Raw genomic sequence first — 26,130 nt, 5'->3', positions numbered from 1 at the left:
TTTCTAATTTTCTCTTCAAATCGGTTTTGTATCCTGGAATAAAATCAGAAATCAAACTGGTTCTGAGGAAACGTCCATAAAACAGAGGAGCAGAAATTATGCCACTCAGCCCATCGATTCTGCTCCGCCAATACGGCCGATAGGTTTTCCAATCCCATTTTCCCGCTTTCTCCCCCTAACCTTTGATTCCCTTGCTCCTCAATAACGTCTCTGTCTCTGTTTTAAATATAATCAATGGCCTGGCTTCCTCCAATGAGAGCCTTCAGGTGGCAATGAATTCCACAGATTCACCACATTCTGGCGAAAGAAGTTTCTCTTTATCTCCGGACCCGAACGTTAAAGTGTGATTTCATTCCACACATGCTGTCAGAGCAATTACCCAGCAATTTCTGACTTGGCTCCTGATTTCCAGCATCCGCAGTTGGCGTTTTTTTTGGTAACCTCGAAGTTTGTAAACTGACTTAGCGAAGACGTGATCTGAATGTGAGGTGTGCTCTTAGTTTTCGGTGAAATTCATCAGCTTTCAAAGTGAACGAGGTCAAGCAGTGAAACTGATGATCTTGCTGAATATTCAGCTTGTCGATTGACGATTGCCACTCATTTCATCATCAAGACCAAAGAATTGCAGAGGGGACTCGTCCTAACAAGTGACTTTTGAGCGTGCGGGCTAGTGGCGCAATGGATAACGCGTCTGACTACGGATCAGAAGATTGTAGGTTCGACTCCTACCTAGCTCGCGTGCGCTTGGAAATCACTTTAGCACGCTCCTGTAAATTAACCTCAATGACAACGGAGGCGGATAACAAAAGGGCAATTTTCTCACATTAAACGAAAGAAAGTAATCAAGGAAAGCGGCAAAATAACAGATCAGCCAACAACACAGAATAAAATGAGTTAAGATGATGAGCAACGCAATTTTGATTCTGAAGGGTAAATGCCCTTTTCACTGAAAAGACATATTTCAGTCATTCCTGATGAAGGGCTTTTGCCCGAAACGTCGATTTCGCTGCTCGTTTGATGCTGCCTGAACTGCTGTGCTCTTCCAGCACCACTAATCCAGTATTTGGTTTTCAGCATCTGCAGTCATTGTTTTTACCATATTTCAATCTTTACCCAGTTCCCGCCGACATCAAACCACGATGCCATTGGACTGGATTGGACAATGTCAAAAATCACACAACACTAGGTTGTCGTCCAACAGGTTTGTCTGAAAGTGCAAGAGTCCAGCGCCCCGCTCCTTCCTCAGGCAGCTAGTGTGAGAGAGTACATCGGACGCAGAATTTACAAGTAAAATATCAGAGTCATACAACTTCTGCGAACGCATTGAACAATCCTAGACAGCAAAATTGTTTTAAATTCTCGTCTGGGAAATGATCCTCAATATTTTACATTGGATTCTGGAGAATAATGTAATAATGGTCACTGCTTTATATTGGACTCTGGGGAACAATGTTCATTGTCGAGAGTGTGGTGCTGGAAAGGAACAGCATCCGAAGAGCAAGAGAATCGACGTTTCGGGCAAAAGCCGTTCATCAGGAATTACAGGGAATTCCTGTGTTGGGGCCTATTCCTGTGTTGTACTGTTCTCTTTCTTCTATTACCAATAAAGTAAACTTGAATGATCAAAATGATTTCAACCCAGATGTGGTTAATAGGTGAATCTGACTCTGACAGTGCCATGTAAATTTCTGTGGGTTTTGGGAATCAATTCAACTACTCAGCACAGTCTGAAAAGAAATCAAAAGCTTTGAAAAGTAAAGTTCACATCATTTCTAAACTTTCTAATTTTCTCTTCAAATCGGTTTTGTATCCTGGAATAAAATCAGAAATCAAACTCGTTCTGAGGAAACGTCCATAAAACAGAGGAGCAGAAATTATGCCACTCAGCCCATCGATTCTGCTCCGCCAATACGGCCGATAGGTTTTCCAATCCCATTTTCCCGCTTTCTCCCCCTAACCTTTGATTCCCTTGCTCCTCAATAACGTCTCTGTCTCTGTTTTAAATATAATCAATGGCCTGGCTTCCTCCAATGAGAGCCTTCAGGTGGCAATGAATTCCACAGATTCACCACATTCTGGCGAAAGAAGTTTCTCTTTATCTCCGGACCCGAACGTTAAAGTGTGATTTCATTCCACACATGCTGTCAGAGCAATTACCCAGCAATTTCTGACTTGGCTCCTGATTTCCAGCATCCGCAGTTGGCGTTTTTTTTGGTAACCTCGAAGTTTGTAAACTGACTTAGCGAAGACGTGATCTGAATGTGAGGTGTGCTCTTAGTTTTCGGTGAAATTCATCAGCTTTCAAAGTGAACGAGGTCAAGCAGTGAAACTGATGATCTTGCTGAATATTCAGCTTGTCGATTGACGATTGCCACTCATTTCATCATCAAGACCAAAGAATTGCAGAGGGGACTCGTCCTAACAAGTGACTTTTGAGCGTGCGGGCTAGTGGCGCAATGGATAACGCGTCTGACTACGGATCAGAAGATTGTAGGTTCGACTCCTACCTAGCTCGCGTGCGCTTGGAAATCACTTTAGCACACTCCTGTAAATTAACCTCAATGACAACGGAGGCGGATAACAAAAGGGCAATTTTCTCACATTAAACGAAAGAAAGTAATCAAGGAAAGCGGCAAAATAACAGATCAGCCAACAACACAGAATAAAATGAGTTAAGATGATGAGCAACGCAATTTTGATTCTGAAGGGTAAATGCCCTTTTCACTGAAAAGACATATTTCAGTCATTCCTGATGAAGGGCTTTTGCCCGAAACGTCGATTTCGCTGCTCGTTTGATGCTGCCTGAACTGCTGTGCTCTTCCAGCACCACTAATCCATTATTTGGTTTTCAGCATCTGCAGTCATTGTTTTTACCATATTTCAATCTTTACCCAGTTCCCGCCGACATCAAACCACGATGCCATTGGACTGGATTGGACAATGTCAAAAATCACACAACACTAGGTTGTCGTCCAACAGGTTTATCTGAAAGTGCAAGAGTCCAGCGCCCCGCTCCTTCCTCAGGCAGCTAGTGTGAGAGAGTACATCGGACGCAGAATTTACAAGTAAAATATCAGAGTCATACAACTTCTGCGAACGCATTGAACAATCCTAGACAGCAAAATTGTTTTAAATTCTCGTCTGGGAAATGATCCTCAATATTTTACATTGGATTCTGGAGAATAATGTAATAATGGTCACTGCTTTATGTTGGACTCTGGGGAACAATGTTCATTGTCGAGAGTGTGGTGCTGGAAAGGAACAGCATCCGACGAGCAAGAGAATCGACGTTTCGGGCAAAAGCCGTTCATCAGGAATTACAGGGAATTCCTGTGTTGGGGCCTATTCCTGTGTTGTACTGTTCTCTTTCTTCTATTACCAATAAAGTAAACTTGAATGATCAAAATGATTTCAACCCAGATGTGGTTAATAGGTGAATCTGACTCTGACAGTGCCATGTAAATTTCTGTGGGTTTTGGGAATCAATTCAACTACTCAGCACAGTCTGAAAAGAAATCAAAAGCTTTGAAAAGTAAAGTTCACATCATTTCTAAACTTTCTAATTTTCTCTTCAAATCGGTTTTGTATCCTGGAATAAAATCAGAAATCAAACTGGTTCTGAGGAAACGTCCATAAGACAGAGGAGCAGAAATTATGCCACTCAGCCCATCGATTCTGCTCCGCCAATACGGCCGATAGGTTTTCCAATCCCATTTTCCCGCTTTCTCCCCCTAACCTTTGATTCCCTTGCTCCTCAATAACGTCTCTGTCTCTGTTTTAAATATAATCAATGGCCTGGCTTGCTCCAATGAGAGCCTTCTGTGGCAATGAATTCCACAGATTCACCACATTCTGGCGAAAGAAGTTTCTCTTTATCTCCGGACCCGAACGTTAAAGTGTGATTTCATTCCACACATGCTGTCAGAGCAATTACCCAGCAATTTCTGACTTGGCTCCTGATTTCCAGCATCCGCAGTTGGCGTTTTTTTTGGTAACCTCGAAGTTTGTAAACTGACTTAGCGAAGACGTGATCTGAATGTGAGGTGTGCTCTTAGTTTTCGGTGAAATTCATCAGCTTTCAAAGTGAACGAGGTCAAGCAGTGAAACTGATGATCTTGCTGAATATTCAGCTTGTCGATTGACGATTGCCACTCATTTCATCATCAAGACCAAAGAATTGCAGAGGGGACTCGTCCTAACAAGTGACTTTTGAGCGTGCGGGCTAGTGGCGCAATGGATAACGCGTCTGACTACGGATCAGAAGATTGTAGGTTCGACTCCTACCTAGCTCGCGTGTGCTTGGAAATCACTTTAGCACACTCCTGTAAATTAACCTCAATGACAACGGAGGCGGATAACAAAAGGGCAATTTTCTCACATTAAACGAAAGAAAGTAATCACGGAAAGCGGCAAAATAACAGATCAGCCAACAACACAGAATAAAATGAGTTAAGATGATGAGCAACGCAATTTTGATTCTGAAGGGTAAATGCCCTTTTCACTGAAAAGACATATTTCAGTCATTCCTGATGAAGGGCTTTTGCCCGAAACGTCGATTTCGCTGCTCGTTTGATGCTGCCTGAACTGCTGTGCTCTTCCAGCACCACTAATCCAGTATTTGGTTTTCAGCATCTGCAGTCATTGTTTTTACCATATTTCAATCTTTACCCAGTTCCCGCCGACATCAAACCACGATGCCATTGGACTGGATTGGACAATGTCAAAAATCACACAACACTAGGTTGTCATCCAACAGGTTTATCTGAAAGTGCAAGAGTCCAGCGCCCCGCTCCTTCCTCAGGCAGCTAGTGTGAGAGAGTACATCGGACGCAGAATTTACAAGTAAAATATCAGAGTCATACAACTTCTGCGAACGCATTGAACAATCCTAGACAGCAAAATTGTTTTAAATTCTCGTCTGGGAAATGATCCTCAATATTTTACATTGGATTCTGGAGAATAATGTAATAATGGTCACTGCTTTATGTTGGACTCTGGGGAACAATGTTCATTGTCGAGAGTGTGGTGCTGGAAAGGAACAGCATCCGAAGAGCAAGAGCATCGACGTTTCGGGCAAAAGCCGTTCATCAGGAATTACAGGGAATTCCTGTGTTGGGGCCTATTCCTGTGTTGTACTGTTCTCTTTCTTCTATTACCAATAAAGTAAACTTGAATGATCAAAATGATTTCAACCCAGATGTGGTTAATAGGTGAATCTGACTCTGACAGTGCCATGTAAATTTCTGTGGGTTTTGGGAATCAATTCAACTACTCAGCACAGTCTGAAAAGAAATCAAAAGCTTTGAAAAGTAAAGTTCACATCATTTCTAAACTTTCTAATTTTCTCTTCAAATCGGTTTTGTATCCTGGAATAAAATCAGAAATCAAACTGGTTCTGAGGAAACGTGCATAAGACAGAGGAGCAGAAATTATGCCACTCAGCCCATCGATTCTGCTCCGCCAATACGGCCGATAGGTTTTCCAATCCCATTTTCCCGCTTTCTCCCCCTAACCTTTGATTCCCTTGCTCCTCAATAACGTCTCTGTCTCTGTTTTAAATATAATCAATGGCCTGGCTTCCTCCAATGAGAGCCTTCTGTGGCAATGAATTCCACAGATTCACCACATTCTGGCGAAAGAAGTTTCTCTTTATCTCCGGACCCGAACGTTAAAGTGTGATTTCATTCCACACATGCTGTCAGAGCAATTACCCAGCAATTTCTGACTTGGCTCCTGATTTCCAGCATCCGCAGTTGGCGTTTTTTTTGGTAACCTCGAAGTTTGTAAACTGACTTAGCGAAGACGTGATCTGAATGTGAGGTGTGCTCTTAGTTTTCGGTGAAATTCATCAGCTTTCAAAGTGAACGAGGTCAAGCAGTGAAACTGATGATCTTGCTGAATATTCAGCTTGTCGATTGACGATTGCCACTCATTTCATCATCAAGACCAAAGAATTGCAGAGGGGACTCGTCCTAACAAGTGACTTTTGAGCGTGCGGGCTAGTGGCGCAATGGATAACGCGTCTGACTACGGATCAGAAGATTGTAGGTTCGACTCCTACCTATCTCGCGTGTGCTTGGAGATCACTTTAGCACACTCCTGTAAATTAACCTCAATGACAACGGAGGCGGATAACAAAAGGGCAATTTTCTCACATTAAACGAAAGAAAGTAATCAAGGAAAGCGGCAAAATAACAGATCAGCCAACAACACAGAATAAAATGAGTTAAGATGATGAGCAACGCAATTTTGATTCTGAAGGGTAAATGCCCTTTTCACTGAAAAGACATATTTCAGTCATTCCTGATGAAGGGCTTTTGCCCGAAACGTCGATTTCGCTGCTCGTTTGATGCTGCCTGAACTGCTGTGCTCTTCCAGCACCACTAATCCAGTATTTGGTTTTCAGCATCTGCAGTCATTGTTTTTACCATATTTCAATCTTTACCCAGTTCCCGCCGACATCAAACCACGATGCCATTGGACTGGATTGGACAATGTCAAAAATCACACAACACTAGGTTGTCATCCAACAGGTTTATCTGAAAGTGCAAGAGTCCAGCGCCCCGCTCCTTCCTCAGGCAGCTAGTGTGAGAGAGTACATCGGACGCAGAATTTACAAGTAAAATATCAGAGTCATACAACTTCTGCGAACGCATTGAACAATCCTAGACAGCAAAATTGTTTTAAATTCTCGTCTGGGAAATGATCCTCAATATTTTACATTGGATTCTGGAGAATAATGTAATAATGGTCACTGCTTTATGTTGGACTCTGGGGAACAATGTTCATTGTCGAGAGTGTGGTGCTGGAAAGGAACAGCATCCGAAGAGCAAGAGCATCGACGTTTCGGGCAAAAGCCGTTCATCAGGAATTACAGGGAATTCCTGTGTTGGGGCCTATTCCTGTGTTGTACTGTTCTCTTTCTTCTATTACCAATAAAGTAAACTTGAATGATCAAAATGATTTCAACCCAGATGTGGTTAATAGGTGAATCTGACTCTGACAGTGCCATGTAAATTTCTGTGGGTTTTGGGAATCAATTCAACTACTCAGCACAGTCTGAAAAGAAATCAAAAGCTTTGAAAAGTAAAGTTCACATCATTTCTAAACTTTCTAATTTTCTCTTCAAATCGGTTTTGTATCCTGGAATAAAATCAGAAATCAAACTGGTTCTGAGGAAACGTCCATAAGACAGAGGAGCAGAAATTATGCCACTCAGCCCATCGATTCTGCTCCGCCAATACGGCCGATAGGTTTTCCAATCCCATTTTCCCGCTTTCTCCCCCTAACCTTTGATTCCCTTGCTCCTCAATAACGTCTCTGTCTCTGTTTTAAATATAATCAATGGCCTGGCTTCCTCCAATGAGAGCCTTCTGTGGCAATGAATTCCACAGATTCACCACATTCTGGCGAAAGAAGTTTCTCTTTATCTCCGGACCCGAACGTTAAAGTGTGATTTCATTCCACACATGCTGTCAGACCAATTACCCAGCAATTTCTGACTTGGCTCCTGATTTCCAGCATCCGCAGTTGGCGTTTTTTTTGGTAACCTCGAAGTTTGTAAACTGACTTAGCGAAGACGTGATCTGAATGTGAGGTGTGCTCTTAGTTTTCGGTGAAATTCATCAGCTTTCAAAGTGAACGAGGTCAAGCAGTGAAACTGATGATCTTGCTGAATATTCAGCTTGTCGATTGACGATTGCCACTCATTTCATCATCAAGACCAAAGAATTGCAGAGGGGACTCGTCCTAACAAGTGACTTTTGAGCGTGCGGGCTAGTGGCGCAATGGATAACGCGTCTGACTACGGATCAGAAGATTGTAGGTTCGACTCCTACCTATCTCGCGTGTGCTTGGAAATCGCTTAAGCACACTCCTGTAAATTAACCTCAATGACAACGGAGGCGGATAACAAAAGGGCAATTTTCTCACATTAAACGAAAGAAAGTAATCAAGGAAAGCGGCAAAATAACAGATCAGCCAACAACACAGAATAAAATGAGTTAAGATGATGAGCAACGCAATTTTGATTCTGAAGGGTAAATGCCCTTTTCACTGAAAAGACATATTTCAGTCATTCCTGATGAAGGGCTTTTGCCCGAAACGTCGATTTCGCTGCTCGTTTGATGCTGCCTGAACTGCTGTGCTCTTCCAGCACCACTAATCCAGTATTTGGTTTTCAGCATCTGCAGTCATTGTTTTTACCATATTTCAATCTTTACCCAGTTCCCGCCGACATCAAACCACGATGCCATTGGACTGGATTGGACAATGTCAAAAATCACACAACACTAGGTTGTCATCCAACAGGTTTATCTGAAAGTGCAAGAGTCCAGCGCCCCGCTCCTTCCTCAGGCAGCTAGTGTGAGAGAGTACATCGGACGCAGAATTTACAAGTAAAATATCAGAGTCATACAACTTCTGCGAACGCATTGAACAATCCTAGACAGCAAAATTGTTTTAAATTCTCGTCTGGGAAATGATCCTCAATATTTTACATTGGATTCTGGAGAATAATGTAATAATGGTCACTGCTTTATGTTGGACTCTGGGGAACAATGTTCATTGTCGAGAGTGTGGTGCTGGAAAGGAACAGCATCCGAAGAGCAAGAGCATCGACGTTTCGGGCAAAAGCCGTTCATCAGGAATTACAGGGAATTCCTGTGTTGGGGCCTATTCCTGTGTTGTACTGTTCTCTTTCTTCTATTACCAATAAAGTAAACTTGAATGATCAAAATGATTTCAACCCAGATGTGGTTAATAGGTGAATCTGACTCTGACAGTGCCATGTAAATTTCTGTGGGTTTTGGGAATCAATTCAACTACTCAGCACAGTCTGAAAAGAAATCAAAAGCTTTGAAAAGTAAAGTTCACATCATTTCTAAACTTTCTAATTTTCTCTTCAAATCGGTTTTGTATCCTGGAATAAAATCAGAAATCAAACTGGTTCTGAGGAAACGTCCATAAGACAGAGGAGCAGAAATTATGCCACTCAGCCCATCGATTCTGCTCCGCCAATACGGCCGATAGGTTTTCCAATCCCATTTTCCCGCTTTCTCCCCCTAACCTTTGATTCCCTTGCTCCTCAATAACGTCTCTGTCTCTGTTTTAAATATAATCAATGGCCTGGCTTCCTCCAATGAGAGCCTTCTGTGGCAATGAATTCCACAGATTCACCACATTCTGGCGAAAGAAGTTTCTCTTTATCTCCGGACCCGAACGTTAAAGTGTGATTTCATTCCACACATGCTGTCAGACCAATTACCCAGCAATTTCTGACTTGGCTCCTGATTTCCAGCATCCGCAGTTGGCGTTTTTTTTGGTAACCTCGAAGTTTGTAAACTGACTTAGCGAAGACGTGATCTGAATGTGAGGTGTGCTCTTAGTTTTCGGTGAAATTCATCAGCTTTCAAAGTGAACGAGGTCAAGCAGTGAAACTGATGATCTTGCTGAATATTCAGCTTGTCAATTGACGATTGCCACTCATTTCATCATCAAGACCAAAGAATTGCAGAGGGGACTCGTCCTAACAAGTGACATTTGAGCGTGCGGGCTAGTGGCGCAATGGATAACGCGTCTGACTACGGATCAGAAGATTGTAGGTTCGACTCCTGCATAGCTCGCGTGCGCTTGGAAATCTCTTTAGCACACTGCTGTAATTTAACCTCAATGACAACGGAGGCGGATAACAAAAGGGCAATTTTCTCACATTAAACGAAAGAAAGTAATCAAGGAAAGCGGCAAAATAACAGATCGGCCAACAACACAGAATAAAATGAGTTAAGATGATGAGCAACGCAATTTTGATTCTGAAGGGTAAATGCCCTTTTCACTGAAAAGACATATTTCAGTCATTCCTGATGAAGGGCTTTTGCCCGAAACGTCGATTTCGCTGCTCGTTTGATGCTGCCTGAACTGCTGTGCTCTTCCAGCACCACTAATCCAGTATTTGGTTTTCAGCATCTGCAGTCATTGTTTTTACCATATTTCAATCTTTACCCAGTTCCCGCCGACATCAAACCACGATGCCATTGGACTGGATTGGACAATGTCAAAAATCACACAACACTAGGTTGTCGTCCAACAGGTTTATCTGAAAGTGCAAGAGTCCAGCGCCCCGCTCCTTCCTCAGGCAGCTAGTGTGAGAGAGTACATCGGACGCAGAATTTACAAGTAAAATATCAGAGTCATACAACTTCTGCGAACGTATTGAACAATCCTAGACAGCAAAATTGTTTTAAATTCTCGTCTGGGAAATGATCCTCAATATTTTACATTGGATTCTGGAGAATAATGTAATAATGGTCACTGCTTTATATTGGACTCTGGGGAACAATGTTCATTGTCGAGAGTGTGGTGCTGGAAAGGAACAGCATCCGACGAGCAAGAGAATCGACGTTTCGGGCAAAAGCCGTTCATCAGGAATTACAGGGAATTCCTGTGTTGGGGCCTATTCCTGTGTTGTACTGTTCTCTTTCTTCTATTACCAATAAAGTAAACTTGAATGATCAAAATGATTTCAACCCAGATGTGGTTAATAGGTGAATCTGACTCTGACAGTGCCATGTAAATTTCTGTGGGTTTTGGGAATCAATTCAACTACTCAGCACAGTCTGAAAAGAAATCAAAAGCTTTGAAAAGTAAAGTTCACATCATTTCTAAACTTTCTAATTTTCTCTTCAAATCGGTTTTGTATCCTGGAATAAAATCAGAAATCAAACTGGTTCTGAGGAAACGTCCATAAGACAGAGGAGCAGAAATTATGCCACTCAGCCCATCGATTCTGCTCCGCCAATACGGCCGATAGGTTTTCCAATCCCATTTTCCCGCTTTCTCCCCCTAACCTTTGATTCCCTTGCTCCTCAATAACGTCTCTGTCTCTGTTTTAAATATAATCAATGGCCTGGCTTCCTCCAATGAGAGCCTTCTGTGGCAATGAATTCCACAGATTCACCACATTCTGGCGAAAGAAGTTTCTCTTTATCTCCGGACCCGAACGTTAAAGTGTGATTTCATTCCACACATGCTGTCAGACCAATTACCCAGCAATTTCTGACTTGGCTCCTGATTTCCAGCATCCGCAGTTGGCGTTTTTTTTGGTAACCTCGAAGTTTGTAAACTGACTTAGCGAAGACGTGATCTGAATGTGAGGTGTGCTCTTAGTTTTCGGTGAAATTCATCAGCTTTCAAAGTGAACGAGGTCAAGCAGTGAAACTGATGGTCTTGCTGAATATTCAGCTTGTCGATTGACGATTGCCACTCATTTCATCATCAAGACCAAAGAATTGCAGAGGGGACTCGTCCTAACAAGTGACTTTGGAGCGTGCGGGCTAGTGGCGCAATGGATAACGCGTCTGACTACGGATCAGAAGATTGTAGGTTCGACTCCTACCTAGCTCGCGTGCGCTTGGAAATCACTTTAGCACACTCCTGTAAATTAACCTCAATGACAACGGAGGCGGATAACAAAAGGGCAATTTTCTCACATTAAACGAAAGAAAGTAATCAAGGAAAGCGGCAAAATAACAGATCAGCCAACAACACAGAATAAAATGAGTTAAGATGATGAGCAACGCAATTTTGATTCTGAAGGGTAAATGCCCTTTTCACTGAAAAGACATATTTCAGTCATTCCTGATGAAGGGCTTTTGCCCGAAACGTCGATTTCGCTGCTCGTTTGATGCTGCCTGAACTGCTGTGCTCTTCCAGCACCACTAATCCAGTATTTGGTTTTCAGCATCTGCAGTCATTGTTTTTACCATATTTCAATCTTTACCCAGTTCCCGCCGACATCAAACCACGATGCCATTGGACTGGATTGGACAATGTCAAAAATCACACAACACTAGGTTGTCGTCCAACAGGTTTATCTGAAAGTGCAAGAGTCCAGCGCCCCGCTCCTTCCTCAGGCAGCTAGTGTGAGAGAGTACATCGGACGCAGAATTTACAAGTAAAATATCAGAGTCATACAACTTCTGCGAACGCATTGAACAATCCTAGACAGCAAAATTGTTTTAAATTCTCGTCTGGGAAATGATCCTCAATATTTTACATTGGATTCTGGAGAATAATGTAATAATGGTCACTGCTTTATATTGGACTCTGGGGAACAATGTTCATTGTCAAGAGTGTGGTGCTGGAAAGGAACAGCATCCGAAGAGCAAGAGAATCGACGTTTCGGGCAAAAGCCGTTCATCAGGAATTACAGGGAATTCCTGTGTTGGGGCCTATTCCTGTGTTGTACTGTTCTCTTTCTTCTATTACCAATAAAGTAAACTTGAATGATCAAAATGATTTCAACCCAGATGTGGTTAATAGGTGAATCTGACTCTGACAGTGCCATGTAAATTTCTGTGGGTTTTGGGAATCAATTCAACTACTCAGCACAGTCTGAAAAGAAATCAAAAGCTTTGAAAAGTAAAGTTCACATCATTTCTAAACTTTCTAATTTTCTCTTCAAATCGGTTTTGTATCCTGGAATAAAATCAGAAATCAAACTCGTTCTGAGGAAACGTCCATAAAACAGAGGAGCAGAAATTATGCCACTCAGCCCATCGATTCTGCTCCGCCAATACGGCCGATAGGTTTTCCAATCCCATTTTCCCGCTTTCTCCCCCTAACCGTTGATTCCATTGCTCCTCAATAACGTCTCTGTCTCTGTTTTAAATATAATCAATGGCCTGGCTTCCTCCAATGAGAGCCTTCAGGTGGCAATGAATTCCACAGATTCACCACATTCTGGCGAAAGAAGTTTCTCTTTATCTCCGGACCCGAACGTTAAAGTGTGATTTCATTCCACACATGCTGTCAGAGCAATTACCCAGCAATTTCTGACTTGGCTCCTGATTTCCAGCATCCGCAGTTGGCGTTTTTTTTGGTAACCTCGAAGTTTGTAAACTGACTTAGCGAAGACGTGATCTGAATGTGAGGTGTGCTCTTAGTTTTCGGTGAAATTCATCAGCTTTCAAAGTGAACGAGGTCAAGCAGTGAAACTGATGATCTTGCTGAATATTCAGCTTGTCGATTGACGATTGCCACTCATTTCATCATCAAGACCAAAGAATTGCAGAGGGGACTCGTCCTAACAAGTGACTTTTGAGCGTGCGGGCTAGTGGCGCAATGGATAACGCGTCTGACTACGGATCAGAACATTGTAGGTTCGACTCCTACCTATCTCGCGTGTGCTTGGAAATCACTTTAGCACACTCCTGTAAATTAACCTCAATGACAACGGAGGCGGATAACAAAAGGGCAATTTTCTCACATTAAACGAAAGAAAGTAATCAAGGAAAGCGGCAAAATAACAGATCAGCCAACAACACAGAATAAAATGAGTTAAGATGATGAGCAACGCAATTTTGATTCTGAAGGGTAAATGCCCTTTTCACTGAAAAGACATATTTCAGTCATTCCTGATGAAGGGCTTTTGCCCGAAACGTCGATTTCGCTGCTCGTTTGATGCTGCCTGAACTGCTGTGCTCTTCCAGCACCACTAATCCAGTATTTGGTTTTCAGCATCTGCAGTCATTGTTTTTACCATATTTCAATCTTTACCCAGTTCCCGCCGACATCAAACCACGATGCCATTGGACTGGATTGGACAATGTCAAAAATCACACAACACTAGGTTGTCATCCAACAGGTTTATCTGAAAGTGCAAGAGTCCAGCGCCCCGCTCCTTCCTCAGGCAGCTAGTGTGAGAGAGTACATCGGACGCAGAATTTACAAGTAAAATATCAGAGTCATACAACTTCTGCGAACGCATTGAACAATCCTAGACAGCAAAATTGTTTTAAATTCTCGTCTGGGAAATGATCCTCAATATTTTACATTGGATTCTGGAGAATAATGTAATAATGGTCACTGCTTTATGTTGGACTCTGGGGAAAAATGTTCATTGTCGAGAGTGTGGTGCTGGAAAGGAACAGCATCCGAAGGGCAAGAGCATCGACGTTTCGGGCAAAAGCCGTTCATCAGGAATTACAGGGAATTCCTGTGTTGGGGCCTATTCCTGTGTTGTACTGTTCTCTTTCTTCTATTACCAATAAAGTAAACTTGAATGATCAAAATGATTTCAACCCAGATGTGGTTAATAGGTGAATCTGACTCTGACAGTGCCATGTAAATTTCTGTGGGTTTTGGGAATCAATTCAACTACTCAGCACAGTCTGAAAAGAAATCAAAAGCTTTGAAAAGTAAAGTTCACATCATTTCTAAACTTTCTAATTTTCTCTTCAAATCGGTTTTGTATCCTGGAATAAAATCAGAAATCAAACTGGTTCTGAGGAAACGTCCATAAGACAGAGGAGCAGAAATTATGCCACTCAGCCCATCGAATCTGCTCCGCCAATACGGCCGATAGGTTTTCCAATCCCATTTTCCCGCTTTCTCCCCCTAACCTTTGATTCCCTTGCTCCTCAATAACGTCTCTGTCTCTGTTTTAAATATAATCAATGGCCTGGCTTCCTCCAATGAGAGCCTTCTGTGGCAATGAATTCCACAGATTCACCACATTCTGGCGAAAGAAGTTTCTCTTTATCTCCGGACCCGAACGTTAAAGTGTGATTTCATTCCACACATGCTGTCAGAGCAATTACCCAGCAATTTCTGACTTGGCTCCTGATTTCCAGCATCCGCAGTTGGCGTTTTTTTTGGTAACCTCGAAGTTTGTAAACTGACTTAGCGAAGACGTGATCTGAATGTGAGGTGTGCTCTTAGTTTTCGGTGAAATTCATCAGCTTTCAAAGTGAACGAGGTCAAGCAGTGAAACTGATGATCTTGCTGAATATTCAGCTTGTCGATTGACGATTGCCACTCATTTCATCATCAAGACCAAAGAATTGCAGAGGGGACTCGTCCTAACAAGTGACTTTTGAGCGTGCGGGCTAGTGGCGCAATGGATAACGCGTCTGACTACGGATCAGAAGATTGTAGGTTCGACTCCTACCTATCTCGCGTGTGCTTGGAAATCACTTTAGCACACTCCTGTAAATTAACCTCAATGACAACGGAGGCGGATAACAAAAGGGCAATTTTCTCACATTAAACGAAAGAAAGTAATCAAGGAAAGCGGCAAAATAACAGATCAGCCAACAACACAGAATAAAATGAGTTAAGATGATGAGCAACGCAATTTTGATTCTGAAGGGTAAATGCCCTTTTCACTGAAAAGACATATTTCAGTCATTCCTGATGAAGGGCTTTTGCCCGAAACGTCGATTTCGCTGCTCGTTTGATGCTGCCTGAACTGCTGTGCTCTTCCAGCACCACTAATCCAGTATTTGGTTTTCAGCATCTGCAGTCATTGTTTTTACCATATTTCAATCTTTACCCAGTTCCCGCCGACATCAAACCACGATGCCATTGGACTGGATTGGACAATGTCAAAAATCACACAACACTAGGTTGTCATCCAACAGGTTTATCTGAAAGTGCAAGAGTCCAGCGCCCCGCTCCTTCCTCAGGCAGCTAGTGTGAGAGAGTACATCGGACGCAGAATTTACAAGTAAAATATCAGAGTCATACAACTTCTGCGAACGCATTGAACAATCCTAGACAGCAAAATTGTTTTAAATTCTCGTCTGGGAAATGATCCTCAATATTTTACATTGGATTCTGGAGAATAATGTAATAATGGTCACTGCTTTATGTTGGACTCTGGGGAACAATGTTCATTGTCGAGAGTGTGGTGCTGGAAAGGAACAGCATCCGAAGAGCAAGAGCATCGACGTTTCGGGCAAAAGCCGTTCATCAGGAATTACAGGGAATTCCTGTGTTGGGGCCTATTCCTGTGTTGTACTGTTCTCTTTCTTCTATTACCAATAAAGTAAACTTGAATGATCAAAATGATTTCAACCCAGATGTGGTTAATAGGTGAATCTGACTCTGACAGTGCCATGTAAATTTCTGTGGGTTTTGGGAATCAATTCAACTACTCAGCACAGTCTGAAAAGAAATCAAAAGCTTTGAAAAGTAAAGTTCACATCATTTCTAAACTTTCTAATTTTCTCTTCAAATCGGTTTTGTATCCTGGAATAAAATCAGAAATCAAACTGGTTCTGAGGAAACGTCCATAAGACAGAGGAGCAGAAATTATGCCACTCAGCCCATCGATTCTGCTCCGCCAATACGGCCGATAGGTTTTCCAATCCCATTTTCCCGCTTTCTCCCCCTAACCTTTGATTCCCTTGCTCCTCAATAACGTCTCTGTCTCTGTTTTAAATATAATCAATGGCCTGGCTTCCTCCAATGAGAGCCTTCTGTGGCAATGAATTCCACAGATTCACCACATTCTGGCGAAAGAAGTTTCTCTTTATCTCCGGACCCGAACGTTAAAGTGTGATTTCATTCCACACATGCTGTCAGACCAATTACCCAGCAATTTCTGACTTGGCTCCTGATTTCCAGCATCCGCAGTTGGCGTTTTTTTTGGTAACCTCGAAGTTTGTAAACTGACTTAGCGAAGACGTGATCTGAATGTGAGGTGTGCTCTTAGTTTTCGGTGAAATTCATCAGCTTTCAAAGTGAACGAGGTCAAGCAGTGCAACTGATGATCTTGCTGAATATTCAGCTTGTCGATTGACGATTGCCACTCATTTCATCATCAAGACCAAAGAATTGCAGAGGGGACTCGTCCTAACAAGTGACTTTTGAGCGTGCGGGCTAGTGGCGCAATGGATAACGCGTCTGACTACGGATCAGAAGATTGTAGGTTCGACTCCTGCATAGCTCGCGTGCGCTTGGAAATCTCTTTAGCACACTGCTGTAATTTAACCTCAATGACAACGGAGGCGGATAACAAAAGGGCAATTTTCTCACATTAAACGAAAGAAAGTAATCAAGGAAAGCGGCAAAATAACAGATCAGCCAACAACACAGAATAAAATGAGTTAAGATGATGAGCAACGCAATTTTGATTCTGAAGGGTAAATGCCCTTTTCACTGAAAAGACATATTTCAGTCATTCCTGATGAAGGGCTTTTGCCCGAAACGTCGATTTCGCTGCTCGTTTGATGCTGCCTGAACTGCTGTGCTCTTCCAGCACCACTAATCCAGTATTTGGTTTTCAGCATCTGCAGTCATTGTTTTTACCATTTTCAATCTTTACCCAGTTCCCGCCGACATCAAACCACGATGCCATTGGACTGGATTGGACAATGTCAAAAATCACACAACACTAGGTTGTCGTCCAACAGGTTTATCTGAAAGTGCAAGAGTCCAGCGCCCCGCTCCTTCCTCAGGCAGCTAGTGTGAGAGAGTACATCGGACGCAGAATTTACAAGTAAAATATCAGAGTCATACAACTTCTGCGAACGTATTGAACAATCCTAGACAGCAAAATTGTTTTAAATTCTCGTCTGGGAAATGATCCTCAATATTTTACATTGGATTCTGGAGAATAATGTAATAATGGTCACTGCTTTATATTGGACTCTGGGGAACAATGTTCATTGTCGAGAGTGTGGTGCTGGAAAGGAACAGCATCCGACGAGCAAGAGAATCGACGTTTCGGGCAAAAGCCGTTCATCAGGAATTACAGGGAATTCCTGTGTTGGGGCCTATTCCTGTGTTGTACTGTTCTCTTTCTTCTATTACCAATAAAGTAAACTTGAATGATCAAAATGATTTCAACCCAGATGTGGTTAATAGGTGAATCTGACTCTGACAGTGCCATGTAAATTTCTGTGGGTTTTGGGAATCAATTCAACTACTCAGCACAGTCTGAAAAGAAATCAAAAGCTTTGAAAAGTAAAGTTCACATCATTTCTAAACTTTCTAATTTTCTCTTCAAATCGGTTTTGTATCCTGGAATAAAATCAGAAATCAAACTGGTTCTGAGGAAACGTCCATAAGACAGAGGAGCAGAAATTATGCCACTCAGCCCATCGATTCTGCTCCGCCAATACGGCCGATAGGTTTTCCAATCCCATTTTCCCGCTTTCTCCCCCTAACCTTTGATTCCCTTGCTCCTCAATAACGTCTCTGTCTCTGTTTTAAATATAATCAATGGCCTGGCTTCCTCCAATGAGAGCCTTCTGTGGCAATGAATTCCACAGATTCACCACATTCTGGCGAAAGAAGTTTCTCTTTATCTCCGGACCCGAACGTTAAAGTGTGATTTCATTCCACACATGCTGTCAGACCAATTACCCAGCAATTTCTGACTTGGCTCCTGATTTCCAGCATCCGCAGTTGGCGTTTTTTTTGGTAACCTCGAAGTTTGTAAACTGACTTAGCGAAGACGTGATCTGAATGTGAGGTGTGCTCTTAGTTTTCGGTGAAATTCATCAGCTTTCAAAGTGAACGAGGTCAAGCAGTGAAACTGATGGTCTTGCTGAATATTCAGCTTGTCGATTGACGATTGCCACTCATTTCATCATCAAGACCAAAGAATTGCAGAGGGGACTCGTCCTAACAAGTGACTTTTGAGCGTGCGGGCTAGTGGCGCAATGGATAACGCGTCTGACTACGGATCAGAAGATTGTAGGTTCGACTCCTACCTAGCTCGCGTGCGCTTGGAAATCGCTTTAGCACACCCCTGTAAATTAACCTCAATGACAACGGAGGCGGATAACAAAAGGGCAATTTTCTCACATTAAACGAAAGAAAGTAATCAAGGAAAGCGGCAAAATAACAGATCAGCCAACAACACAGAATCAAATGAGTTAAGATGATGAGCAACGCAATTTTGATTCTGAAGGGTAAATGCCCTTTTCACTGAAAAGACATATTTCAGTCATTCCTGATGAAGGGCTTTTGCCCGAAACGTCGATTTCGCTGCTCGTTTGATGCTGCCTGAACTGCTGTGCTCTTCCAGCACCACTAATCCAGTATTTGGTTTTCAGCATCTGCAGTCATTGTTTTTACCATATTTCAATCTTTACCCAGTTCCCGCCGACATCAAACCACGATGCCATTGGACTGGATTGGACAATGTCAAAAATCACACAACACTAGGTTGTCGTCCAACAGGTTTATCTGAAAGTGCAAGAGTCCAGCGCCCCGCTCCTTCCTCAGGCAGCTAGTGTGAGAGAGTACATCGGACGCAGAATTTACAAGTAAAATATCAGAGTCATACAACTTCTGCGAACGCATTGAACAATCCTAGACAGCAAAATTGTTTTAAATTCTCGTCTGGGAAATGATCCTCAATATTTTACATTGGATTCTGGAGAATAATGTAATAATGGTCACTGCTTTATATTGGACTCTGGGGAACAATGTTCATTGTCGAGAGTGTGGTGCTGGAAAGGAACAGCATCCGAAGAGCAAGAGAATCGACGTTTCGGGCAAAAGCCGTTCATCAGGAATTACAGGGAATTCCTGTGTTGGGGCCTATTCCTGTGTTGTACTGTTCTCTTTCTTCTATTACCAATAAAGTAAACTTGAATGATCAAAATGATTTCAACCCAGATGTGGTTAATAGGTGAATCTGACTCTGACAGTGCCATGTAAATTTCTGTGGGTTTTGGGAATCAATTCAACTACTCAGCACAGTCTGAAAAGAAATCAAAAGCTTTGAAAAGTAAAGTTCACATCATTTCTAAACTTTCTAATTTTCTCTTCAAATCGGTTTTGTATCCTGGAATAAAATCAGAAATCAAACTCGTTCTGAGGAAACGTCCATAAAACAGAGGAGCAGAAATTATGCCACTCAGCCCATCGATTCTGCTCCGCCAATACGGCCGATAGGTTTTCCAATCCCATTTTCCCGCTTTCTCCCCCTAACCTTTGATTCCATTGCTCCTCAATAACGTCTCTGTCTCTGTTTTAAATATAATCAATGGCCTGGCTTCCTCCAATGAGAGCCTTCAGGTGGCAATGAATTCCACAGATTCACCACATTCTGGCGAAAGAAGTTTCTCTTTATCTCCGGACCCGAACGTTAAAGTGTGATTTCATTCCACACATGCTGTCAGAGCAATTACCCAGCAATTTCTGACTTGGCTCCTGATTTCCAGCATCCGCAGTTGGCGTTTTTTTTGGTAACCTCGAAGTTTGTAAACTGACTTAGCGAAGACGTGATCTGAATGTGAGGTGTGCTCTTAGTTTTCGGTGAAATTCATCAGCTTTCAAAGTGAACGAGGTCAAGCAGTGAAACTGATGATCTTGCTGAATATTCAGCTTGTCGATTGACGATTGCCACTCATTTCATCATCAAGACCAAAGAATTGCAGAGGGGACTCGTCCTAACAAGTGACTTTTGAGCGTGCGGGCTAGTGGCGCAATGGATAACGCGTCTGACTACGGATCAGAAGATTGTAGGTTCGACTCCTACCTATCTCGCGTGTGCTTGGAAATCACTTTAGCACACTCCTGTAAATTAACCTCAATGACAACGGAGGCGGATAACAAAAGGGCAATTTTCTCACATTAAACGAAAGAAAGTAATCAAGGAAAGCGGCAAAATAACAGATCAGCCAACAACACAGAATCAAATGAGTTAAGATGATGAGCAACGCAATTTTGATTCTGAAGGGTAAATGCCCTTTTCACTGAAAAGACATATTTCAGTCATTCCTGATGAAGGGCTTTTGCCCGAAACGTCGATTTCGCTGCTCGTTTGATGCTGCCTGAACTGCTGTGCTCTTCCAGCACCACTAATCCAGTATTTGGTTTTCAGCATCTGCAGTCATTGTTTTTACCATATTTCAATCTTTACCCAGTTCCCGCCGACATCAAACCACGATGCCATTGGACTGGATTGGACAATGTCAAAAATCACACAACACTAGGTTGTCATCCAACAGGTTTATCTGAAAGTGCAAGAGTCCAGCGCCCCGCTCCTTCCTCAGGCAGCTAGTGTGAGAGAGTACATCGGACGCAGAATTTACAAGTAAAATATCAGAGTCATACAACGTCTGCGAACGCATTGAACAATCCTAGACAGCAAAATTGTTTTAAATTCTCGTCTGGGAAATGATCCTCAATATTTTACATTGGATTCTGGAGAATAATGTAATAATGGTCACTGCTTTATATTGGACTCTGGGGAACAATGTTCATTGTCGAGAGTGTGGTGCTGGAAAGGAACAGCATCCGAAGAGCAAGAGCATCGACGTTTCGGGCAAAAGCCGTTCATCAGGAATTACAGGGAATTCCTGTGTTGGGGCCTATTCCTGTGTTGTACTGTTCTCTTTCTTCTATTACCAATAAAGTAAACTTGAATGATCAAAATGATTTCAACCCAGATGTGGTTAATAGGTGAATCTGACTCTGACAGTGCCATGTAAATTTCTGTGGGTTTTGGGAATCAATTCAACTACTCAGCACAGTCTGAAAAGAAATCAAAAGCTTTGAAAAGTAAAGTTCACATCATTTCTAAACTTTCTAATTTTCTCTTCAAATCGGTTTTGTATCCTGGAATAAAATCAGAAATCAAACTCGTTCTGAGGAAACGTCCATAAGACAGAGGAGCAGAAATTATGCCACTCAGCCCATCGATTCTGCTCCGCCAATACGGCCAATAGGTTTTCCAATCCCATTTTCCCGCTTTCTCCCCCTAACCTTTGATTCCCTTGCTCCTCAATAACGTCTCTGTCTCTGTTTTAAATATAATCAATGGCCTGGCTTCCTCCAATGAGAGCCTTCTGTGGCAATGAATTCCACAGATTCACCACATTCTGGCGAAAGAAGTTTCTCTTTATCTCCGGACCCGAACGTTAAAGTGTGATTTCATTCCACACATGCTGTCAGACCAATTACCCAGCAATTTCTGACTTGGCTCCTGATTTCCAGCATCCGCAGTTGGCGTTTTTTTTGGTAACCTCGAAGTTTGTAAACTGACTTAGCGAAGACGTGATCTGAATGTGAGGTGTGCTCTTAGTTTTCGGTGAAATTCATCAGCTTTCAAAGTGAACGAGGTCAAGCAGTGAAACTGATGATCTTGCTGAATATTCAGCTTGTCGATTGACGATTGCCACTCATTTCATCATCAAGACCAAAGAATTGCAGAGGGGACTCGTCCTAACAAGTGACTTTTGAGCGTGCGGGCTAGTGGCGCAATGGATAACGCGTCTGACTACGGATCAGAAGATTGTAGGTTCGACTCCTGCATAGCTCGCGTGCGCTTGGAAATCTCTTTAGCACACTGCTGTAATTTAACCTCAATGACAACGGAGGCGGATAACAAAAGGGCAATTTTCTCACATTAAACGAAAGAAAGTAATCAAGGAAAGCGGCAAAATAACAGATCAGCCAACAACACAGAATAAAATGAGTTAAGATGATGAGCAACGCAATTTTGATTCTGAAGGGTAAATGCCCTTTTCACTGAAAAGACATATTTCAGTCATTCCTGATGAAGGGCTTTTGCCCGAAACGTCGATTTCGCTGCTCGTTTGATGCTGCCTGAACTGCTGTGCTCTTCCAGCACCACTAATCCAGTATTTGGTTTTCATCATCTGCAGTCATTGTTTTTACCATATTTCAATCTTTACCCAGTTCGCGCCGACATCAAACCACGATGCCATTGGACTGGATTGGACAATGTCAAAAATCACACAACACTAGGTTGTCGTCCAACAGGTTTATCTGAAAGTGCAAGAGTCCAGCGCCCCGCTCCTTCCTCAGGCAGCTAGTGTGAGAGAGTACATCGGACGCAGAATTTACAAGTAAAATATCAGAGTCATACAACTTCTGCGAACGTATTGAACAATCCTAGACAGCAAAATTGTTTTAAATTCTCGTCTGGGAAATGATCCTCAATATTTTACATTGGATTCTGGAGAATAATGTAATAATGGTCACTGCTTTATATTGGACTCTGGGGAACAATGTTCATTGTCGAGAGTGTGGTGCTGGAAAGGAACAGCATCCGACGAGCAAGAGAATCGACGTTTCGGGCAAAAGCCGTTCATCAGGAATTACAGGGAATTCCTGTGTTGGGGCCTATTCCTGTGTTGTACTGTTCTCTTTCTTCTATTACCAATAAAGTAAACTTGAATGATCAAAATGATTTCAACCCAGATGTGGTTAATAGGTGAATCTGACTCTGACAGTGCCATGTAAATTTCTGTGGGTTTTGGGAATCAATTCAACTACTCAGCACAGTCTGAAAAGAAATCAAAAGCTTTGAAAAGTAAAGTTCACATCATTTCTAAACTTTCTAATTTTCTCTTCAAATCGGTTTTGTATCCTGGAATAAAATCAGAAATCAAACTGGTTCTGAGGAAACGTCCATAAGACAGAGGAGCAGAAATTATGCCACTCAGCCCATCGATTCTGCTCCGCCAATACGGCCGATAGGTTTTCCAATCCCATTTTCCCGCTTTCTCCCCCTAACCTTTGATTCCCTTGCTCCTCAATAACGTCTCTGTCTCTGTTTTAAATATAATCAATGGCCTGGCTTCCTCCAATGAGAGCCTTCTGTGGCAATGAATTCCACAGATTCACCACATTCTGGCGAAAGAAGTTTCTCTTTATCTCCGGACCCGAACGTTAAAGTGTGATTTCATTCCACACATGCTGTCAGACCAATTACCCAGCAATTTCTGACTTGGCTCCTGATTTCCAGCATCCGCAGTTGGCGTTTTTTTTGGTAACCTCGAAGTTTGTAAACTGACTTAGCGAAGACGTGATCTGAATGTGAGGTGTGCTCTTAGTTTTCGGTGAAATTCATCAGCTTTCAAAGTGAACGAGGTCAAGCAGTGAAACTGATGGTCTTGCTGAATATTCAGCTTGTCGATTGACGATTGCCACTCATTTCATCATCAAGACCAAAGAATTGCAGAGGGGACTCGTCCTAACAAGTGACTTTTGAGCGTGCGGGCTAGTGGCGCAATGGATAACGCGTCTGACTACGGATCAGAAGATTGTAGGTTCGACTCCTACCTAGCTCGCGTGCGCTTGGAAATCACTTTAGCACACTCCTGTAAATTAACCTCAATGACAACGGAGGCGGATAACAAAAGAGCAATTTTCTCACATTAAACGAAAGAAAGTAATCAAGGAAAGCGGCAAAATAACAGATCAGCCAACAACACAGAATAAAATGAGTTAAGATGATGAGCAACGCAATTTTGATTCTGAAGGGTAAATGCCCTTTTCACTGAAAAGACATATTTCAGTCATTCCTGATGAAGGGCTTTTGCCCGAAACGTCGATTTCGCTGCTCGTTTGATGCTGCCTGAACTGCTGTGCTCTTCCAGCACCACTAATCCAGTATTTGGTTTTCAGCATCTGCAGTCATTGTTTTTACCATATTTCAATCTTTACCCAGTTCCCGCCGACATCAAACCACGATGCCATTGGACTGGATTGGACAATGTCAAAAATCACACAACACTAGGTTGTCGTCCAACAGGTTTATCTGAAAGTGCAAGAGTCCAGCGCCCCGCTCCTTCCTCAGGCAGCTAGTGTGAGAGAGTACATCGGACGCAGAATTTACAAGTAAAATATCAGAGTCATACAACTTCTGCGAACGCATTGAACAATCCTAGACAGCAAAATTGTTTTAAATTCTCGTCTGGGAAATGATCCTCAATATTTTACATTGGATTCTGGAGAATAATGTAATAATGGTCACTGCTTTATATTGGACTCTGGGGAACAATGTTCATTGTCGAGAGTGTGGTGCTGGAAAGGAACAGCATCCGAAGAGCAAGAGAATCGACGTTTCGGGCAAAAGCCGTTCATCAGGAATTACAGGGAATTCCTGTGTTGGGGCCTATTCCTGTGTTGTACTGTTCTCTTTCTTCTATTACCAATAAAGTAAACTTGAATGATCAAAATGATTTCAACCCAGATGTGGTTAATAGGTGAATCTGACTCTGACAGTGCCATGTAAATTTCTGTGGGTTTTGGGAATCAATTCAACTACTCAGCACAGTCTGAAAAGAAATCAAAAGCTTTGAAAAGTAAAGTTCACATCATTTCTAAACTTTCTAATTTTCTCTTCAAATCGGTTTTGTATCCTGGAATAAAATCAGAAATCAAACTCGTTCTGAGGAAACGTCCATAAAACAGAGGAGCAGAAATTATGCCACTCAGCCCATCGATTCTGCTCCGCCAATACGGCCGATAGGTTTTCCAATCCCATTTTCCCGCTTTCTCCCCCTAACCTTTGATTCCATTGCTCCTCAATAACGTCTCTGTCTCTGTTTTAAATATAATCAATGGCCTGGCTTCCTCCAATGAGAGCCTTCAGGTGGCAATGAATTCCACAGATTCACCACATTCTGGCGAAAGAAGTTTCTCTTTATCTCCGGACCCGAACGTTAAAGTGTGATTTCATTCCACACATGCTGTCAGAGCAATTACCCAGCAATTTCTGACTTGGCTCCTGATTTCCAGCATCCGCAGTTGGCGTTTTTTTTGGTAACCTCGAAGTTTGTAAACTGACTTAGCGAAGACGTGATCTGAATGTGAGGTGTGCTCTTAGTTTTCGGTGAAATTCATCAGCTTTCAAAGTGAACGAGGTCAAGCAGTGAAACTGATGATCTTGCTGAATATTCAGCTTGTCGATTGACGATTGCCACTCATTTCATCATCAAGACCAAAGAATTGCAGAGGGGACTCGTCCGAACAAGTGACTTTTGAGCGTGCGGGCTAGTGGCGCAATGGATAACGCGTCTGACTACGGATCAGAAGATTGTAGGTTCGACTCCTACCTAGCTCGCGTGCGCTTGGAAATCACTTTAGCACACTCCTGTAAATTAACCTCAATGACAACGGAGGCGGATAACAAAAGGGCAATTTTCTCACATTAAACGAAAGAAAGTAATCAAGGAAAGCGGCAAAATAACAGATCAGCCAACAACACAGAATAAAATGAGTTAAGATGATGAGCAACGCAATTTTGATTCTGAAGGGTAAATGCCCTTTTCACTGAAAAGACATATTTCAGTCATTCCTGATGAAGGGCTTTTGCCCGAAACGTCGATTTCGCTGCTCGTTTGATGCTGCCTGAACTGCTGTGCTCTTCCAGCACCACTAATCCAGTATTTGGTTTTCAGCATCTGCAGTCATTGTTTTTACCATATTTCAATCTTTACCCAGTTCGCGCCGACATCAAACCACGATGCCATTGGACTGGATTGGACAATGTCAAAAATCACACAACACTAGGTTGTCGTCCAACAGGTTTATCTGAAAGTGCAAGAGTCCAGCGCCCCGCTCCTTCCTCAGGCA

General features: G+C 42.5%; 15 non-coding genes across 15 annotated transcripts; all 15 read left to right on the top strand.

The window, feature by feature from the left end:
- The first annotated feature begins 664 nt into the window (after positions 1–664).
- On the top strand, positions 665–737 carry trnar-acg (transfer RNA arginine (anticodon ACG)). The gene has a single exon. It is a non-coding gene; the product is annotated as a tRNA-Arg (tRNA).
- A 1,705-nt stretch (positions 738–2,442) lies between these two features.
- On the top strand, positions 2,443–2,515 carry trnar-acg (transfer RNA arginine (anticodon ACG)). The gene has a single exon. It is a non-coding gene; the product is annotated as a tRNA-Arg (tRNA).
- Positions 2,516–4,219: 1,704 nt separating this feature from the next.
- On the top strand, positions 4,220–4,292 carry trnar-acg (transfer RNA arginine (anticodon ACG)). The gene has a single exon. It is a non-coding gene; the product is annotated as a tRNA-Arg (tRNA).
- A 1,704-nt stretch (positions 4,293–5,996) lies between these two features.
- Positions 5,997–6,069, top strand: trnar-acg (transfer RNA arginine (anticodon ACG)). The gene has a single exon. It is a non-coding gene; the product is annotated as a tRNA-Arg (tRNA).
- A 1,704-nt stretch (positions 6,070–7,773) lies between these two features.
- Positions 7,774–7,846, top strand: trnar-acg (transfer RNA arginine (anticodon ACG)). Its single transcript has one exon. It is a non-coding gene; the product is annotated as a tRNA-Arg (tRNA).
- A 1,704-nt stretch (positions 7,847–9,550) lies between these two features.
- Positions 9,551–9,623, top strand: trnar-acg (transfer RNA arginine (anticodon ACG)). The gene has a single exon. It is a non-coding gene; the product is annotated as a tRNA-Arg (tRNA).
- A 1,704-nt stretch (positions 9,624–11,327) lies between these two features.
- On the top strand, positions 11,328–11,400 carry trnar-acg (transfer RNA arginine (anticodon ACG)). The gene has a single exon. It is a non-coding gene; the product is annotated as a tRNA-Arg (tRNA).
- A 1,705-nt stretch (positions 11,401–13,105) lies between these two features.
- On the top strand, positions 13,106–13,178 carry trnar-acg (transfer RNA arginine (anticodon ACG)). The gene has a single exon. It is a non-coding gene; the product is annotated as a tRNA-Arg (tRNA).
- Positions 13,179–14,882: 1,704 nt separating this feature from the next.
- Positions 14,883–14,955, top strand: trnar-acg (transfer RNA arginine (anticodon ACG)). The gene has a single exon. It is a non-coding gene; the product is annotated as a tRNA-Arg (tRNA).
- A 1,704-nt stretch (positions 14,956–16,659) lies between these two features.
- Positions 16,660–16,732, top strand: trnar-acg (transfer RNA arginine (anticodon ACG)). Its single transcript has one exon. It is a non-coding gene; the product is annotated as a tRNA-Arg (tRNA).
- Positions 16,733–18,435: 1,703 nt separating this feature from the next.
- On the top strand, positions 18,436–18,508 carry trnar-acg (transfer RNA arginine (anticodon ACG)). The gene has a single exon. It is a non-coding gene; the product is annotated as a tRNA-Arg (tRNA).
- A 1,705-nt stretch (positions 18,509–20,213) lies between these two features.
- On the top strand, positions 20,214–20,286 carry trnar-acg (transfer RNA arginine (anticodon ACG)). The gene has a single exon. It is a non-coding gene; the product is annotated as a tRNA-Arg (tRNA).
- A 1,704-nt stretch (positions 20,287–21,990) lies between these two features.
- Positions 21,991–22,063, top strand: trnar-acg (transfer RNA arginine (anticodon ACG)). Its single transcript has one exon. It is a non-coding gene; the product is annotated as a tRNA-Arg (tRNA).
- A 1,704-nt stretch (positions 22,064–23,767) lies between these two features.
- On the top strand, positions 23,768–23,840 carry trnar-acg (transfer RNA arginine (anticodon ACG)). Its single transcript has one exon. It is a non-coding gene; the product is annotated as a tRNA-Arg (tRNA).
- A 1,705-nt stretch (positions 23,841–25,545) lies between these two features.
- On the top strand, positions 25,546–25,618 carry trnar-acg (transfer RNA arginine (anticodon ACG)). Its single transcript has one exon. It is a non-coding gene; the product is annotated as a tRNA-Arg (tRNA).
- Positions 25,619–26,130: the final 512 nt, after the last annotated feature.

The sequence above is a fragment of the Chiloscyllium punctatum genome, chromosome 31 (assembly GCF_047496795.1).
Source record: "Chiloscyllium punctatum isolate Juve2018m chromosome 31, sChiPun1.3, whole genome shotgun sequence".
Lineage (NCBI taxonomy): Eukaryota > Metazoa > Chordata > Chondrichthyes > Orectolobiformes > Hemiscylliidae > Chiloscyllium > Chiloscyllium punctatum.
The sequence above is the reverse complement of the archived record's forward strand: the minus strand, read 5'-3'. Positions and strand labels throughout refer to the sequence as shown.